This window comes from Dioscorea cayenensis, unplaced genomic scaffold, assembly GCF_009730915.1.
Source record: "Dioscorea cayenensis subsp. rotundata cultivar TDr96_F1 unplaced genomic scaffold, TDr96_F1_v2_PseudoChromosome.rev07_lg8_w22 25.fasta BLBR01000575.1, whole genome shotgun sequence".
NCBI lineage: Eukaryota > Viridiplantae > Streptophyta > Magnoliopsida > Dioscoreales > Dioscoreaceae > Dioscorea > Dioscorea cayenensis.
The window spans coordinates 16,759-33,054 of NW_024086966.1; the positions used below are offsets into that span (position 1 = coordinate 16,759).

At 43.0% G+C, this 16,296-nt stretch overlaps 2 non-coding genes across 2 annotated transcripts; one reads left to right on the plus strand and one right to left on the minus strand.

Annotated features, from left to right (window-relative positions):
- The first annotated feature begins 1,223 nt into the window (after positions 1-1,223).
- Positions 1,224-1,330, plus strand: LOC120254686. Its single transcript, XR_005534704.1, has one exon. It is a non-coding gene; the product is annotated as a small nucleolar RNA R71 (small nucleolar RNA).
- Positions 1,331-13,471: 12,141 nt separating this feature from the next.
- On the minus strand, positions 13,472-13,578 carry LOC120254685. Its single transcript, XR_005534703.1, has one exon. It is a non-coding gene; the product is annotated as a small nucleolar RNA R71 (small nucleolar RNA).
- Positions 13,579-16,296: the final 2,718 nt, after the last annotated feature.

The following is a 16,296-nucleotide window of genomic DNA, read 5'->3' on the forward strand; positions in this document are numbered from 1 at the left end:
TGATACTGGCCCCTGAGTCTGCCAATGTCATTTCCTCACATAGATTGCCAATATTACACGGAATGATGAAGCTTCCCAAGACTTTCTTCTTGATTGACATGTTCTTTTGCAATACCGCCGAGCATGAAGCATCTAAAATCACTGAAGCACTTTCCTCCAACTTCCTCTTGTTAGTCAACAAGTATTTCAAGAACTTCCCATACTTAGGCATTTGGGCCAATGCCTTAACAAAAGCAATATTAATGTGGAGTTGCTTGAACAAACTCATGAACTTCTTTTACTGTTCATCCCCTTGGTCATTTTTCAATCTAGAAGGATAAGGGATTCTTGGCTTGAAAGGTGGGGGTGCCACCTCTTTCTCTTTGCTTGTTCCCTCTTCTACCTCTATAACCTCGGGTATGTGTTCTTTTGGCTTCTCACTCGGAAGCCTATCTTCAACCTCATGACCACTTCTCAAAGTGATCGCCTTTACGTGCTCTCTAAGCTTGGTCTCTATATTGCTCGGCAAGATTCCATGTGGCCTTTCAGAGAGAGACTTCGCAATTTGCCCCACTTGATTTTCAAGGTTATGCAAAGAAGCGGTGTGCTTGCCAAGTGCAGCCCCGACTGATTCAAACCTTGTATTTGCAGATTGCACAAATCGAGTCAAGTGCTTCTCTAAGTCATTCATTCCGGTTTCCAAACCTGAGACTCTGTTTTTCACCTGAGGGGCTTGTTGTTGTTGTTGGAAACGTGGTGGCCCCATGGCCTTTTGTGGACCCTGATTACCCCATGAGAAATTGGGATGATTTTTCCAACCCGGATTGTAGGTATTGCTATATGGGTTTCCTTGAGGTCCCATGCTATTACCTACAAAATCAACGTTCTCCACCGAAGAAACATCACCGATAGAGATCGGGCAATCGGAGGGAGCATGTCCTCCACCACACCCGGTGCAATTAGTCATGGCCGCCACTCTATTTGAAGTTAGAAGATCTAACTTCTTACTCGAATTTTCTACTTGAGCTGCCAATGAAGTTACCGCATCTATTTCATAGAGACCGGCCACTTTTTTCTTCTCCCTAGCATTCCACTGGTAGCTGTTTAACCCCATTTATTCAATTAACTGACGGGCCTCATCGGGGGTCTTGCTACCTAATGTACCTCCTACTGTCACATCTAAGAGTTGTCTTATACTTGGATTCAAACCATTATAAAAGGTCTGAACAATCATCCACTCTGGGAATCCTTGTTGCGGGCACTTTCTCAGGAGGTCCTTGAACCTTTCCCATGTCTCGAATCGAGACTCCAATTCCAACTGAACAAAGGATGAGATCTCGTTCTTAAGCTTTGCAGATTTTTTGGGAGGGAAATAACGGGCCAGAAAAGCTTCTACTATCTCCTCCCACGTGGTAATTGACGCTTTAGGGAAAATGGGAAAGGCTCACAACTTAATTACATCATCCGTCACCCCGTTTATCTTCAGCATATCATATACCTCAAGAAAGCTCTCTATATGACTGTTTGGATCTTCATCGGCCAAACGATTGAATTATGTGGATTGCTGCAACATGTGAATGAATGCAGGCTTCTGTTCAAAGTTCTTAGCTGCAATCGGGGGATGCACAATACTCAACTGTGTCCCCAACACTGAAGATCTGGCATAATCGGATAATGTTCGCTGTTGCTCATTCTGTTTTGCCATGTTTTCAGATTCTTCCACTTCTAAATCAGCTAAATTAGACTGTTCTTGCATAGGCTCTTTCCCTTTTCTTCTAAGTGTACGTTCAAGCTCAGGATCTCCTTCAATCAATATTGAGGGATTTCTTCGGGTCATAACCTAGAGCTACACCCAAAAAGAAAGAAAAAGAAATCAGAACAATGATAGAATAAGAAGATATGAAATAGAATGTATGGTGAAATAGCTAAGAAAACAAAGTGCAAAGTATCTCTAAACGCCTACTCCACGGCAACGGTGCCAAAAACTTGACAAGGTCCCCTTGCGTATATCCCGCAAGTGCACGGGTTTGTCGAAGTAATAATCCCGGATGAGCGGGTATCGAATCCACAGGGAGTAGGGAATAAAAATACTTAATCCACTTCTTAGCTATATGAAAGATCAGTAGTGACAAGTGTGACAATGATTCAATTCTCAAAAGTAAAAACAACAAGTAAGAGAGCACGAGTAAAGGAGGAGGTAAGGCAATCGATAAAGGAGGAGGTAAGACAATCGTTCAAGTGCAAGAACCCTGTATTATGCTTCCTAATCAATGCAATGGTGAGTCATGGAAATCTTTAAATACATAGTCCAAAATCTAAGGTCAACTATGCCTAACTCTAAACATGTCTCGGAGGAGAGATTAGATAACCTCTCAACCTCGCACTCGAATAGAGTTGCAATGAGCTCTAGGGATTCCAAGTGATAAATTGATAAGTGCTTGAGTAGACATATTTTTATATATGTTTTACATGCATTGAGCATCATTTTTACTGCGGTTTATGTCTCATATTGTGTATTTGGTGTTCTTTTTATGCATATAGGTTGTGAATGCCTTGAAGAGTAAAAAGGAAGCAAAAGATAGGCTATAAAAGACACAATGTTGGGAGTTCTTGTTCAATTCAAGGACCAAGACACGAGGCGAGTTGATAAGCGTGGAGATGTGTGCCAACTTCCAAGAAGATTCAAGTCAATTCACCATTTGGAAGGGCACAAAAGGCAGCCACATCTTCATATTCCTTCTCTTTGTGAAGATTGCAAGACCTCTCAAAGATACGTCGATGAAGAAAAGTTTTATAGCCTACCACATGGACATGTGCCCGGACACGTGGCCTTAAGAGAAGAGTGTTCGGATCGCGTTTTGTGAAAGTACTGTAGCAATTTCACTGTAGCGTGGAAATTCACTTTCACAAAATGCGATCCGAACACTCTTCTCTTGAGCCACATGTCGGGCACTGCGTCCATGGTGAGCTATAGCACTGTTCATCGACGCATCTGGGAGATGCTGCATCCTGAGAAGAGGGCTGAGATGTGGCTGCTGTGCCCTTCAAGTGATGGTGACAGCTGGCACACTCAGTTGCATCAGCGCTCTGTCGTGACGCGGGCAACGTGTGCTGTATCTTCTTTCGCTGCTTCGGGGCATTCTGCGCTAAAAAGGCGCCAGATACTGTGGACATGGCCGCGATGCGTGCTGCTCAGCTGCTAGCTGTAAAACATGTCTCAGCACTGTCAAACTCTCCACCTGAGGTCTTTTGCGCGTCCTCGAGGCAAAATTAAACGATATACCTATGGAAAGAAAAGAAGTGCTTGGCCTTGGGTTCACCAAATGAGTACAAGAATAAAATTCTACGGTCATGGAAGAATCAAACACTAGACAAAACAATCAATGCTCCGACAAACAATCCAATCAAAAAAATGAATGTGATAAAAATCCGAATGCGTGTGTGTGTGAAAAAAACTCAACTCATGTCAACACTATGTCCACTACCAAGTTCTTATTAATATGGGACTTATTTATAAAGCGAGAAAGAATAGGTAGTAGCTTCACACAACCTCTAAGGTAGCCCTTTCCCAAGATGCCTCCCGATTGGCTTTCACACTTTCAAGGTGGTAGCTCTTTCTACCGAGGATGGTAGCTTTCACACATCCCATGAGATAGCTCTTTCTCTCATTAGGGCATAACAAGTATCCGACTTATGAGAGTAGCTACATACATCATGGGTGGTAGCTCTTTCCACCCCCTATGTACAAACAACAAACAATTTCCAAATTTTTTTCAATTTTTCTGATTTTTCTGATTTTTCTGATTTTCTTTTTTTTATTTATAAATAAAACTAGCATACTAAAGTCCCAAACATAATGAACTAGAGTCTTCATAGGTCTAATGAGTGAGAGAAGTGCACAAAGAGCAATCGGACAAAAATATTCAATGAAATTGGATGAAAACAAGAGCATGATAAAATCTAATGTTTACAACCTCCAAAAACTAAGAATTAAACTCTAAACCCTAAGGTGAACCTTCATTGGCAACAAGAGCATACTCATGAAAACACAAGTAAAAGTCATGTATAAGGTGAACCCTCCCCCACACTTAAGATGTACATTGTCCTCAATGTACGCATGCAAGCACAATAAAAATAATAACAATGGAAGCATAATGTGTGCGGGAATGCAATTAAAACAATACTCCCCTGAACTCCTCATTAATCGGTTGGTGAAGCCTAACTCATGGGTGTATGTGTTCATCGGGTTGTGAAGCTCACAAGACCATGTGACAAAAGCACATGATCGTGTCTATGACAAAAACATCATCAACATCACTCTCAAGGCCATCTGCACGTAGACAAGGGGTTCAGTGAAGCTCAACAAAATAGAAAAGATGTACGAGTTCTTATTAGTAAAACACACAAACAAAACAAAACACAAAGTCAACTAAAGTCTAAAAGATAAAATAAGACAAAAACTAAAAATGAGAACAAAAGTAAAGAAATCTAAAGAGTCATGAGTGGGACGCCTCAAGCATCAACGTCATCTTCTGGTGTTGCCGGTGTGCCAAAATAATGTTCTCATCCAAGGTTAACCGTATGAAATTCAAGCATTTCGGAACAGGTTTTTCGGTCCTTGGTGTCATACCTGCAAATAAAGCTTCAAAAGAAGTCAATTAAGCATGAATTTGATGAGTACAGGGCTCCACGCGGGCGTGGAGGGCAAGCCAAGCACTTTTCTGGCCTTATTGGATGCTTTTCCAGCCCACGCGGGCGTGTGAGGAAGCCACGCGCCCGCGTGGGCGCGTTTTGGTCTCGGCCAGGGCGCCACACGGCCGGGTGGGCCAACCTGCTGGTCGGGCCAACCCACGCGGGCGCGTGCGGCTGGCAGCCAGCGCGCCGCGTGGCGGCCAGCGGCCCGCTGGCGCTGCATGGCGACCCGCGTGCGTGCGGCTAGCCGCAGCGCGTGCACGCGTGCGCGGCCGCGGCGTGCTGCCAGCCCAGCTCGGGTCAGCGCACGTGCGGGCTGGCCGCGCCCGCGTGAGCGCGCCGCCCGAATGGTCGGCCATCCCAGCGGGCGTGTGGGCCGCCACGCCCACGCATGGGCACCCAACCATGGCCAAGAAACCATGATTGGGCTCCAACGCTTCCAAAAAGTTTTTCGATCCATACATTCTAAAGTGTTTCTACATAATTTTTTTCATGAAAAAAACAACACTTATAAACCAAGAAAAACTTCATGGATTGGCAAAATAAGAGCATGGAGAAAATGAGATAAGATGAAGCTTACCGGTGCAAATTGGTGAAGGAAACTTAATGCAAATGCCGGCAAAACACTTTTAAATCTCAAAGGAGTTGAAGAACTTAGTTTTTGTGCTCAAAAGTTTGGATTCTTGAAGATGGAGAAGTGGGACATGAAGGGTATAAGTGATGAAGATAATGAAAAGTGACCCCTCATATTCTTATAAGCCACATGGGGGTGTGAAAATTCCACACCCCCGCGTGGGTACTGTACACGGCCGCGTGGAAATTCCACGTGACCGTGTGAGCTGCAAAATTTCTGCGAGCATGTCCCACGCAAGGCTCCAAACTTCAAATTAACACTAATTCTTCAACTATAAACATGAATTACTCCCTAAACCATGCCACATACACGAAAATCAAGTTAAATCACCAAAATTTTCCATGAAAACTTCAACACCAACAAAAATTCATCAAAGCACCCACTCATGAATTTATTACTGCAGAAATGAAAATCTAAACTAGAAAACATTTAAAAACTTGGGTTGCCTCCCAAGAAGCTCTTGTTTTACGTCACTAAGCTTGACGTACCTCTTCCTTACCTTATGGAGGCTTGAAAAGAGTGTGTTCCTCCCGACTAGACATTGCATAGCTACTTCCTTTAAACCAAGAGTCAACTTGCCGGGATGAAGTATTTGTTGGAGAGTCCAACCATCTTACTTTTGGCCTCCAAGGAAACAATTTGGGTTGGGAATTGTCCAAGCTTAGCACAGGTGGGTCATTGGATGGCTTCAATCTCCTACCCACATCTCCTTCCCTTCCCAAAACCTCTCTCTTGCATTGTAAGAGTTGATCAATCCTAAAGAAAGATGCTTGTTCCATTAACTTGGGGTTTGCTTCTTCTTGTGTATTTTCAACTTGAGAGGAACATGAGACTAGCAAATCCCCTTGAAAATTTCCTCGCGCACAAGCACAATCTTCATTCACACAATCCAAAATCTCAAAATGATATTCAACTTCTTTCTTTTTATTTTCTACATCAATGTACTCAATTTGCCCAACTTCTTCAATGTTGCTCATGGCCTCATCATGTCCCGGAGATACTTGCCTTGCTTGTTCAAATTCTTCTTTTTCCTTAGCAAGCATGTCCAAGATCTCTCCTAATTGATGTTCAATGTTTTTGATGGAGACTTCGTGACAACTTAATGTGGCCTCAATATTTTGGAAACGTGCATCGGTGGCTTCAATAAATCTCGGTAACACTCTTTCCAACAGAAGTACATCATCTTCATGCTTCTCATCCATCTGAAATTCTTCTTGAGGTGCTTCCCATTGTTGTTCATCAATATCCCACAAAAGATTTGGGTAGCTCCTTTGATTTGGATGGTAGTTAATGCGATATGGATTGTGATGTTGATGAACATTAACAAATTGATCAAGTTTTCTAGTGAGAGCTTCAACCTGAAAAATATAAGTTTAAAAATTGGATTAATCATCATTCAAGTTCCATGCAAGAAAAAAAGTAAGTAAGACAAAATAAAACAAAAATAGAACGGTGGAAGAAGATAAAAGTGAAATGGATGAAAACAAAAATAAAAAAACCAATGAGAATGATGGAAGAAAAAAAGAAAGTGTGGAATAGAAAAAAATAAAATGAAAAAAATGGATAAATGGCTAGAGCAACAAAGTCCTAGCGTTCCTAGTATCCTAGTCCCCGACAACGGCGCCAAAAACTTGACACGTCCGAATATGCGTGTGTGTACCGCAAGTGCACGGGTGTCGAAGTAATAAATATCCGGTGAGTCGGGTAGTCGAATCCACAGGGAACAGGGTTACTAGTACTAACTTCTTCTCTGCTTTCTAACCAAATGATAAATGAAAAGGTGTGGTGATCTAATGTGCGAAGAGATGAACACCGGAGACAAATATGCAAGGGTAAAATGGAAGGAGAATCTCAATCAGTAAAAGTGGGGTATTCGGGCAATGCTCCACCTAGGATTCAGGTATTAGGTACCGGATAAGCAAAGTGTTTCTATGATGAGTAAGTTAAGTCGTGGAAATCCAAACATAATCGGGTCTATCTCAAGATCACTGATACTAGTCCCCTACGAGGTCCTGGTGGAGAAATCGCTCAATCTCAACACCTCACACCACATATGACAGCAAAGCACTCTAGGGATTCCAAATTGTGTATCCAATTCCTAAAGATTGATCCAACCCTAATTCCCGGCGAAGGATCCTAACCCCTACAATGTCCCGGCGGAGAAATCGAGCAATCTCACGCCTCCCACCAAATATGGTTGCATAGAGCTTAGGGAATGGAGATAGAATACACCAATCGGAGGGGAAAGGGGACACTTCACTATCTCATGACTCACCCTCTCAACCTTTTTCAATCTTGAGGTTCTAACCCTAATGGAGATCTCTCTCCCACCAAGGCAACAAATCATGCAAACTAAATAACCATAAGATCAATAAGGCAAGCAAGCATTAAACAATCAAGAATGAAACTTAATCAAACTCGGATTAAATAGAAACATAAATCTCTTCCTAATTATAGACCAAACCCTTTGGTCCAGGTCGAAGGTCCCTAACCACAATTAACCACTATACTAAGATTGCCTCAATGCTTTACTCCGTTGCATGCACAACTAAGCCCCACCGGAGGGTCATCCCTTAGACCATTCACTCTATTATGGCCACAAAGAACTCGAGGAACGGAGGTAGAATCTATCACACCAGAAGGGAAAGGGGACGCTCCTGTACCTCTCGACTCACCCTCTCAACCCTCTCCAACCTAGCTTTGTCTAACACTCATGGTGTGTCACTCACTCACAAGGTTACCAACAAGAACTCTCAACCCCGGTGTCACTCTAGGGAAAATATTCATACAATCAAGCATTCAAGGTTGGAACTCACAACAAACATCAATTAATTGAAAGCATAATGAAGAGATTTAATGAAACAAATGCATCCTAGGGTTCACAAATACACAAGTACTCACTAGGGGTTTATCTCTCCATGGAGCTAAGTACAATAAAAAAAATAGAATGTAAAATCAATGAATCCATAGAGAAACCCCCTCGATAGTCATGTCGATGGTCTTGTGGAAAGTCCTCTACTCGTCGTCCAAGGATTCCCTTGTCCGGTATAGTATACGCCTCGACGGAAGCTCCCCTACCAACCTTCTTCCAAAGGAATGACGATGTCAGAGCCGTAGAACCTCTCCAAAACCCTAGCCAATACCTCTCAAAACCCTAGCCGAAACCCTCTCTTAAGTTGGGGAAAAGATGGAGAAAAGAATGCTAAAATCGGGGATAAATCGGCTTTAAATAAGGCTGGAATCGAGAATCCACACGCCGCTGTGGAATTTCGGCACGGGCGTGGATAATTTCCACACGCCCGTGTGGATTCTCTGGAATTGTGATTTTCGGCCGGCTATGAACAGTGCTGCTACAGTACTTTTCCTACGGTGCTATGCTATAGTACCTGGCCTAAAATACTTCCCGAGTCCATACTTTCATCGAGGTGACGCAAACGGGCACACGTTCACGTCGTGGATCACTTTGCTTCTTTAATGACGGACAAGTTGGTGGAGATCTTGTTCTATGTGCATAAGTCGGAATCCTTGAGTGTGACTGAACTTGTGTCCCTCCAAATGGTTGTGCTAACTCAAATACGAGGAGGTTGGCACACACTCTAGCATCTCACACCTGACCTATGTCTTCGTGTTTGAACCTTAGCAAGATTTCCTCCAAAATCGGTGCATTATGATGCACATTGGTTTCTTTCCTTCATACTCGGCCTCACAACCCTACCTGCATAAAAGTAACATAAAAACACACATATTAGTGTTAAACCCCAAGAAAAGTAATGCTCAACATAAGGAAAGAACGCTTCGCATTCATATCTCACAAGCACTTATCAGGGATGCAGCGGGGGATTCCGCAATAACGGTGATAGAGACCTCAGGGTGCCCGAGTACCTTTTTAGCAACCTATGATCGTATTGAGAGGCTCGAGAGCACTGTGAATGTATTATGGTCTGAGATCATCAAGATTCGGGTGATATAGTCAGCACAGTATACTGAGATGGTGGCCCATTTCAATGTGTTACATCAGTTACTGATTGGCAGACCTCCGGCCCCTCCAGCATCACAATCACCATCTCCACTGGCACCCTTTGATCTAGCACCAGCATTAGCAGCGGAGCAGAGACCTAACGACACTGACATTTGATTTTGCTTTTTATTTCTTTTCTTTTGTATTTTATTTCGGACTTGTATACTCAGAAAGTACTTTCCTTCTGATGAGTACTTGTGTGATAAGAATACGATGTGTTCTTTCCTTATGATGAGCATTACTTTTCTCTGGTTTTAATGCTAATATGTGTGCATTTATGTTACTTTCATGCATATAGGGTTGTGAAGCCAAAGGTAAGAGAAAGAAGCCAATGTAGATCATAAATGTATTATTTGGAGGAAATCTTGATAATGTTCAAACAGGAAGACATAAGTTGAGTTTGAAATGCGAGAATGTGTGCCAACCTCCTCATATTTAAGTTAGCATAACAATTTGGAGGGGCACAGGGGCAGTCACATTCAAGCATTACCGGCTTGTGCATGTATAGCAAGATCTCCGCCAACATGTCCGTTATTGAAGTAGCAAAGCGACCTACGACATAAACATGTGCATGTTTACGTTACTGATAAATGCCTAAATGTACATATTTTATACGTATTAATCTTGTATTACTTGTGTATATTTTAATGAATTGATGCCCGTTTAAGTGTAATTTGGTTATTTCGGTGTTGTAGATCTTAAAAGAGTTGAACGAAGCTCAAAAATGCAAATTGGATGAATTCGACACCAAAAACTGCATTTTTGGGGTTCCAGCACTATAGCGTTACTGTAGTAGGGTCACTATTCATGCTGCGGGCATTCGGCTGTGAGCTTCACAGGCTCCATGCGCCCGCATGGGTGCCTGTGAGGTTTGCTGGAATTTCACAACCCTCGACTGTAGCAGAAACACTGTGACAGAGCACTATATCAAAATCACTGTAGCTGAGTACTGTAGCACCGACACATTTCTTGGCGAAATGCCAGTGAGCTTCACGGGCTCCATACTCCCGCATAGAGCTCGTATGGACCTGACGGGATATAAAAGGAGGCTGATTTTCTAGTGCAAGGGGTGGAGTTTTTGGGGGGGGGCAATTTTCTCTTGGGCCTCTTAGGCCGCCGCCCCACTCTTCCCACCGGTGATCTACTATGCAAGACTTCACCAAGAGGGAGGCAAGCGTTGGAGGAGAAGATTGGGAGAAGATCCTAGGCATCCAAGGCATCATTTGAGGGAGATCTCTTCAAATCTTCAAGATCTTCACCATCCAAGGGGATCTAAAAGCTAGAGGGAGTAGTTCTTACTTTCTTTTTCTTGTTTATTTGTTCCTTGGACTTGTATGAGTGGTCCTCTATCATGAGGAACTAACTTATTTGTGATTTGGATATGATGAACTCTAGGGTTGATTGTTTGTAATTTGGATGATCATCTTTATTGATGCTTTGTTAGATGTTGTATTTCTTTTATGGAATCTTGTAGTTTGTGGTTCAAGCCTTGTGTACTTTGATGTGTTGATTTGCATGACAACTCTGTATTTCAACTTCTAGGTTGTATTTGGTTGCGTGACCATCGCCCTTGTACTAGACCCAGTTGGCTTGGAAGGGATCCATGTACAGATACACCGTGACCATCGGGTATTTTGTACCCCTCCAGCAATTAGGGTTGGACCTAGTTTGAGTATTGACCTTGATTAGTGATTTCCCTGAGTGTAATGCAATCATACGAGGATTTGGGCGGAAGCCATTCTGACACAATACTTGTATGGGATTAGGGTTCAATTGCCGTGACCATCGGGTTGAGTTAATTTAGAATTCTCTTGGCCCACTACCATCTCGCATTTCATCCTAAATTCAGGATCTAATGACAACACTAGGGGGATTCGTTGTCCAAATTACTCCCTTCATTGTTTGATTCTCCCTTGAGTTTGTATTGTGTGTAGTAGTACCCCGGATTTCATTGTAGTTAATTCTTTCTCTTTTTATAATTACTATTCATCTTTTGGAGTTTTAGGCTAGGAAATAAACGAAAGGGAAGTAATAGTAGCTCCTTGGGCCCAGGGAATACGACCCTCTCGTGCTCGCACGAGAGGTATTACTTGATGACTTCGTGCACTTGCGGATCTCGCACCAGTTACCTCTACGAAAGCATGGATTCGGGAGTGTTTCAGGCTGGCATTACAGTAGGGCACTATGGCAAACACTGCAGCAAAACACTATAGCAGGTATTGTTCACAGCCGGCCGAAGAAGGATGAAAACAGGGAATCCACACCGGCGTGCATAAATTCCACATGGGCTACCACATGGGCATGTGGATTCCCAATTTCAGCCTTATTTAAGGCCGATTTCAGCCCCGATTTCAGAATTCTTTTTCTCCAACTTTTTCCTAACTTGAGAGAGGGTTGCGGCTAAGGTTTAGAGAGGTATTGGCTAGGGATTTCGAGAGGTTCTACGGCTCTGACATCACGCTCCATTAGGAAGAAGGTTAGTAGGAGAGCTTTCGTCGGCACCGATCAGGCTAGGTGTATCCTAGGCTGGACAGAGGGACCCTTGGACGAGTAGAGGACTCTCCACAAGACCATCACAATGACTATCGAGGGGGCTTTCTATGGATTCTTTGCTTTTACATTTGATTTCATTGATTGTAATTAGCTCCATGGAAAGCTAAACCTCTAGTGGGTACTTGGGTATTTGTAAACCGTAGGATGTATTCGTTTCATTGAATCTCTTTATTATGCTTTCAATTAATTGAAGTTTTATTTGAGTTCCAATCTTGAATATTTGATTATATGAATACTCCCTTAGAGTGACAATAGGGTTGAGAGTTCTTGTTGGTAACCCTTGTGAGTGAGTGACACACCACGAGGTTTAGGCAAAGATAGATTGGAGAGGGTTGAGAGGGTGAGTCGAGAAGTAGCGGAGTGTTCCCTTTCCCCTCTAGTGTGATTTATTCTACCTCCATTTCCTCAGGTTCTCTGCGGTCATAGTAGTGTGAATTGGCTAAAGTTTGACCTTCTACTGGGGCTTAGTTGTGGGTGCAACATTGTGAAGCGTTGAAGTGATTTTAGCACCTAGGGCTTAATTGTGGCTAGGGACCTTCCACCTGGAACAAAGGGTTAGGTCTACATCTAGAAAGGGGATTTTATCACTTGGAATCCCTAGAACTCATTGCAATTCTATATGAGTGCGAGGTTGAGTGGTTATTCAATTTCTCCTCCGGGACATGTATAGACATAGGCATGGTTGACCTTAGATTTGCGACCATGTATTTAAGGATCTCCATAACTCATTATTGCATTAGTTAGGAAGTATAATAGTGGGTTCTTGCACATGAAATGATTATCCTAGGCGGAGCAATATCCAGGTACCCCATTTATATCGATTGCCTTACCTTCTCCTTTACTTGAGCTCTCTATCTTGTTCTTTTACTTTTGTTATTTCACATCTTGTCACATATATCACTATTCATCTTTCACTTAGTTAAGAAATAATTCAAGTGTTTTTATTCCCTATTGCCTGTGGATACAATACCCCACTCATCTGGGATTTTATTACTTCGATAAACAGGTGCACTTGCGGGACATACGAGTTCAAGTTCTGATTTTCGTTTTCTTACTTTTTGGTGCAGTGCAGGTTATAACTAGTGGGAACCCCTCAATAATAATTAAAGGAGATCCCGAGCTTGAACGTACACTTAGAAAAATGGGAAAGAAACGGTGCAAGAACTATCTCATATAGCTGATTTGGAAGTAGAAAAATCTGAAAACATGGCAGAACAGAATGAGCAACAACGGACATTATCCAATAATGCCAGACCTTCAATATTGGGGACACAATCGAGTATTGTGCGTCCCCCGATTATAGCTCAGTACTTTAAGGTTAAGCCGGCATTCATCCACATGTTGCAGCAATCCACACATTTCAATGGTTTGGCCGATGAGGATCCAAACAGTCATATAGAGAACATTCTCAAAGTGTGTGATATGCTTAAGATAAATAGGATGACAGATAATGCCATCAAGTTGAGAGCCTTCCCATTTTCCTCAAAGGGGAGAGCGAAGCAGTGGCTACTCTCATTACCTAGAGCATCGATTATCACATAGGAGGAGATGGTGAAGCTTTTCTAGCCCGTTATTTCCCTACCAGAAAATCTGCAAAGCTTAGGAATAAGATCTCGTCTTTTGTACAGTCAGAATTGGAGTCTCTATTTTTAATATGGGAAAGGTTCTAGGAGCTCCTAAGAAAGTGCCCACAACATGGATTCCCAAAGTGGATGATTGTTCAGACCTTTTACAATGGATTGAATCCAAGTACAAGGCAACTCTTGGATGCTGCAGCAGGAGGTACATTAGGTAGCAAGACCCCCGGTGAGGCCCGTCAACTTATTGAAGAAATGGGGTTAAATAGCTGCCAATGGAAGTCTAGGGAAAAGAAAAAGGTGGCCCAGCTCCATTAGATAGACGCAGTCACTTCATTGCCGGCTCAAGTGGAATCATTGAGTAAGAAGTTAGATCTTCTATCTTTGAATAGAGTTGTGGTCGTGACTACTTGCACTGGGTGTGGCGGAGGACATGCTCCCTCCGATTACCCGATTTGTATTGGTGATGCATCTTCAGTAAAATAGGTTGATTTTGTGGGTAATGCAATGAGGAATTAAGGGAATCCATATAGGAACACCTACAATCTGGGTTGGAAGAATCATCCCAATTTCTTATGGAGCAGCCAAGGTCCACAAAAGGCCATGGCACTATCGAGTTTCCAACAACAACAAGCCCCAAATATGGAGAACCGAGTTTCAGGCTTGGAGACCCGAATGACTGATTTGGAGATGGCCTTAACTAGGTTTGGGCAATCATCGGATACAAGGTTTCAAGCAGTTGTTGTTGCACTTCGCAACCACACCGCCTCTTTGCACAATCTTGAAAATCAAGAGGGGTAGATTGCGAAGTCTCTTTCAGAAAGGCCACAAGGAAGCTTGCCAAGTAATACTAAGACCGATCCTAGAGAGCATGTGAAGGTGATCACTTTGAGAAGTTGACGTGAGGTTGAAAGTAGGCTTCCGAGTGAGAGACCCAATGAACACGCACCCGAGGTTGTAGAGGTTGAGGAGGGAGCAAGCGAAGAGAAGGAGGTGGCACCCCCATCTTTCAAGACAAGAATCCCTTATCCTTCTACATTGAAGAATGACCAAGGGGATGAACATTACAAGAAGTTCCTAAGTTTGTTCAAGTAACTCCATATCAACATTCCCTTTGTTGAGGCATTGGCTCAAATGCCTAAGTATGCAAAATTCTTGAAGGACTTGTTCACTAACAAGAGAGAGTTGGAGGAGAGTCTTCAGTGATCCTAGATGCGTCTTGCTCAGCGGTGTTGCAAAAGAACATGCCGAACAAGAAGAAAGACCCAGGAAGCTTTATCATTCTGTGTAATATTGGCAATTTGGGTGAAGAAATGGTATTGGCAGATTCAGGGGCTAGTATCAACGTCATGCCATACACATTCTTTAAGAAGCTAGGCCTGGAAGAGCCTAGGCCCACTCAGATGACTTTACAATTGGTGGACCGAACGGTGAGACATCTGAGGGGCATCATTGAAAACGTGCTTGTTAAGATGGACAAGTATATTTTTTTGGTTGACTTTGTAGTGCTAGACATCAATGAGGATGCGGATATATCATTGATGCTTGGGAGGTCGTTCTTGCGGACTTCCAAGGCATTGATTGACGTGGACGGCAGGGAGCTAACATTGAGAGTTGGAGATGACAAGCTCACATGCTGCCTTGCTGAAGCCATGCAGCATTCCCTTGATTTCGATGATGCTTTGTTATTTCTAGACACCACTGATGAGATTGTTGATAAATACATGCAGGAATGTTCAATCCGGACCCGCACGAGGGTTTGTTCGACCAAGAGGTGGAAAATAAAGAAGTAATGTTGTTTGGTTCGACTAAAGAAGTACCATCTACTCCTGGGATCCTGAAGAAGGTGCTTCGGAAGATGAAGAGGACGAGGAGACACCACTGGAAATGCTCCAAGGCTGTTGGAGACGCGCATGAACCGAACAAATTGGATGCACCATTGCTAGGTGGTCCCAAGCCCGATAACTCCCCCTCTATCTTCAAGAGGCTTTGTTCTTCATGCTTTCAAGCTATGGGTAAGAGGGCAACCTTCATCTATGAAGCCCTGTGAGTTAAGACACGGTATGTCATGTATAGTGACATAAAACAAGCACTTCTTGGGAGGCAACCCAAGTGTTTGCTACTTTCTTAGTTGGTAGTTCAGTGTTTGCACGAATTAAGTGTTGAGTGTTGGTGTCTTGATTTATAGATGCTTTTGCTGTGGTTTTTTAATGTCATCTTGTATTTTCATGTGGATTTCGTGAAGTTTTCATCACTTGAGCTAGTTTCTCATGTTTTTCACTGGTATAGTTTGCATAATAGGGCAAGCTCTGAGTGTGTAAACATGTGCAGGAATTTCTTGTAAAGCCTGCAGAGTTTTTAAGGCATCTAGATAAAACGCACGGGCGAGTGAAATTTCCGCACGCCCATGGACTTGTACTACAAGCTCATCTAGAGAAGACACAGGGCCGTAGATAGGCCCCTGTGAGCGACCTTGTGATGATCCACGCCCATGGATAATTTTTGTACGGGCGTACATTTTCCGGCAGAGACTTAGCAAATTATCTGGAGAGCGCACAGGGGCGTGGACTCACCCCTATGGATGAACCTGTGACAAATGCACGGGCGTGGGTATTTTTTGTACACCTGTGTTGATCTCTTCAGAAAAGCTCTCTCCATCCCGAGAAGATAAATGGGCTAATTGGTTCCCCACAAGTGTACGGGATCGCCAAGTAATACCTCATGTGAAGACACGAGGATCGTATTCCACGGGGCTAAGGATCTCCTATTACTCCTTCTTGAGCTATTATCTAGCTATTATCTAGCATAAGATCTCAAGCGATGTATCATGCTATTATCTAGCA